Source organism: Marmota monax, unplaced genomic scaffold (genome assembly GCF_021218885.2).
Source record: "Marmota monax isolate L192 unplaced genomic scaffold, Marmota_monax_Labrador192_F-V1.1 WCK01_AAM20220418_F8-fsc00067, whole genome shotgun sequence".
Lineage (NCBI taxonomy): Eukaryota > Metazoa > Chordata > Mammalia > Rodentia > Sciuridae > Marmota > Marmota monax.
The window spans coordinates 7071952-7075605 of NW_026695065.1; the positions used below are offsets into that span (position 1 = coordinate 7071952).

A 3654-nucleotide genomic window follows, 5' to 3' on the forward strand; every position below is an offset into this window, starting at 1 on the left:
TACAATGTGGTTGAGTCCATATGCTCTCTTGAGAAATCAGTCTCCTTTATGTGTGTTACTAACATCAGGCTAACATTTGGAGAAGCAAGGCTCTGGACTGTCTGCATTTCTGCCTGTGACTTGCTTTTGTTATTTTAAAATTCTATACCCCCAAACCTAACATGTTAAGCAACATTTAAAAGAATATGGGGGCTGGGGATGTGGCTCAAGCCATAATGCACTCGCCTGGCATACGTGGGGCGCTGGGTTCGATCCTCAGCACCTCATAAAAATAAAATAAAGATGCTGCATCCACCGAAAACTGAAAAATAAATATTAAAAAAAATTCTCTCTCTCTCTCTTTAAAAAAAAAGAATATGGACTGCCAAAGACTGTACTTTCAGGGATCATTTCTATAGTTCATTATTAGAAAAATAAAGGCTGCTAGATTAAGGGAAGTAATCAGGTATCAGACCTGCTTCTTGGCAGGACCGTGGAACAATATCTTGATGAAGGCCTCACAGAAGCATATTTCTCACTGTGTGCCAGAAAGTACCTATCTGATTGCCCAGAAAATAAATGCAGTAGTAGCTCCATTACTTTTTAGTCATTAAATGGTGGTTGAGGTTCTGTTAAATCAAAAATAAAATGTTTCTCCATATCCCTGCAAAGATTATTTCTATGGTTGAAAACTCAATTTTAAGCTACTGTACTATGACAAAAATCATAATTATACATATTTTGACCTTTTCTTCAACTTCCTTTGTGGTTCTAAGTACTGGATGCTTGCTCTAAACACCAGTTTTCATGATTTTTTGCATGTATATACCATTCTTGTCCATTTATAATTATTTTGTTTCTTATTTTGTTTGTGACATTCTATGCCAATATGTTAGTTAAAATACTTTTCAGATGGGTGTTTTTGAATACTCTGTGGGTGTTCAGGAGAATAAAGAGACAGGGAATCCAGTTTCTCTTATATAATCACCTGGCTCTCAGAAATTCTGTGTCTGTTGGAATAATTTCTTATGGTTGGGAATGGTTCATTCTACAATATTCAAAACATCACTATCTCTCCCAATTACCCCTGAAAAATTCAGAAATTCACAGTCTGAAACCAAATCTTTGATGCTAAATCAATTTACTTAAGAAATATAATAACCTATTTTTCCAGAGGGTGGAGTTATGGTTATAATAAGAATAAAAAGCTTTTGAATATCAAAACGCTTCTCCAAAATCAGTTTTGATTTTTTAGGAATATGTGAATCATCAGCTTTTGATTAAATTCCCCTAAGAATGTGGCATATATTTCACAAAAAAAGCAAAAATGCTTGCATAATCATGCTTTAGCTTTTATTGAATAACCCTGATTGTTCAAAAAGAGAGAAGCTGTTGATGAACAAGAAAGGTTACTTTACATTCTTCATAGAATTATCTGGAAAAGTTGAAGAAATTGGCTCATAAGCCATTATTTTCTTTTGCTATACACATATGAGATATATTACTCATTCTTTATTCTTTGTCCTTTTGTAAGGGTCCGGCGAACGTCAGAGGAAGAGACCACCAAGAGACCACGGCTCATGCAACAGCAAAAGGGGTTTATTGAGGATCCAATCCAGCGCTCTGGGGCTCTGTGCTCACTCAAGAAGGGAGAGCAGCCCAGAGCCTGAGCAGGGGTTGAACAGTGCTTAAGTACACTTTTTGGGGAGGGCGGGGACTTTGCATACATCACAGTCTCCTTTAACAAATCATCATACACCACGGGAAAATCAAACAACAATTCCTAAACATGATTAGTTCATTCATTGGCGGGAACAGGTCGGGCGGGAGTGATAGGTCACTCCTAATGGGGGGGATACATTCAAACTGATTGGTTTAGGTCCTTTGATGCCTACGTGCCAGGCCGCATAGGGTCCTAGGTTATTAAACAACCAGATGGTCAGGGGGAATATTTACTGGGCAGTTCCAGGTATTGTCCTAACAGCTATGGGAATTTCAGGTTTTAGGTGTAGCATAGGAACTTAACAATACCTGGTCCTTTACATTTTAACTCAGGCCTTGCAGCTTAGAAACTTTACAATGCCCAGTCTTTTACACTTTAACTTTAATTTCTTTTACCCTTACACTTTCCCCTTCCCGGTTTGCTCCTGTGGGATTTCTAAAGATCCTCTAATAAAACAATAACAGCTACAGCCACTTCTATTCATATATTGACTACTTACTATGCATTTAGCATTTTCCTATATTTTTTTTATCGTTAATTAAATTGCTGTTTTCTCCTCAATGTTCTGAGGTAGGTATTAATGGTTTCCCATTTTACAGAAGAAAAAACAAAGATCAAGAGAGGTTAAATAACTTGCACATGCTCACAAAAATTGCTGCTCTTGTATTGACACCCAGGTGTATTAAGACAAGTGCTAAACCACTCTTTAATAGTCTTACAAAAGTAAAGTAGTGAAATTACCCTGATCTCTGAGAGAAGATAGGTGTTACATGATTGGAAGGTAGGTAGTTTTCTCAATAGCTGAATATGCTTATCACTTGCTCAAGGTATATAAAACTATAAAGAAAATAAGCAACAGTGAGCATTGTGTGTAGCACTAGTAGGACTTCTTAGGGAAAACTAGGGACAACCAGATTAACACCTATATCAGCTGAATCATCACCGTATAGCACATGTTATGGGCAGATCACTGACGTACTAAAAAAAAAAAACCCACATTTTTAAAAAGCAGAATATTTTAAACCCCTCATTAATACATTCCTGTGTTGTAATATGTTTTAGTCCACTTGAGTTGCTATACCAAAATACCAAGACTTGGTGGCTTATAAACAACAGAAATTTATTTCTCAAAGTTCAGAAGGCTACCAAGTCCAGGATGAAGGCATCAGTAGATTCAATATCTGGCAAACCCTGCTTCCTAGACAATCCATCTTCTTTTTAATGTTTTATTAGTGCATTATAATTATACATAACAGTGGGATTCTGCGACCCCTTGCCCACAAGGAAGACGCAACTCGAGAATCTTCTTTCAACAGTTTATTCAGGCCCTGGATATTTCTTCTTCTCTCTCTCGGATGCCCCTCCCAGCCTTAATAAAGCATCCCAAGCCCCAATGCAAAGCTGCCGCGTGGAGCTTTCTCACAGGGTGGTGAAAAATCATGTGCCAACTCTCCCAGATAAGGAGTTGTTTGTCACAGACCACAGCGGAGCCAGCGTCATCTTGTAATGGCGACCATAATCTGCAGAAACGGCAGAAGCGGCTCACCACAGGATTCACTTTGATATATTCATATATGCACGTAACAATTTGCTTCATTTCATTCCCCCAGCACTTCCCCTTTGCCTCCCCTTGATCCCTTTCCTCTATAGACAGCTATATATTCAGTGTAACCTCACATGGCAGAAATGGACAAGGAATATCTTTAGGGTTTCCTTTACAAAGGCAACATCCTCTTCATGAGGGCACTGCTCTCAGGATCTAAATCACCTCTGAAAGGCCCCATCTCCTAATACTATCATCTTTGTAATTAAGATTTTAACATATGAATTTGGGGTAGTAACATAAACATCTATTCTAATGCACTATATTTGTGCAGTTTATATTAGGGTTTATTTGTTGCAAGGAAATCACAAAAGCTAGAGAGAGTCATTTTCTCCATAGAATATACTCC

General features: G+C 37.8%; 1 pseudogene; it reads left to right on the forward strand.

The window, feature by feature from the left end:
• Positions 1-367: 367 nt before the first annotated feature.
• Positions 368-543, forward strand: LOC124081634 (small nucleolar RNA U3; annotated as a pseudogene).
• The last annotated feature ends 3111 nt before the right edge of the window (positions 544-3654 follow it).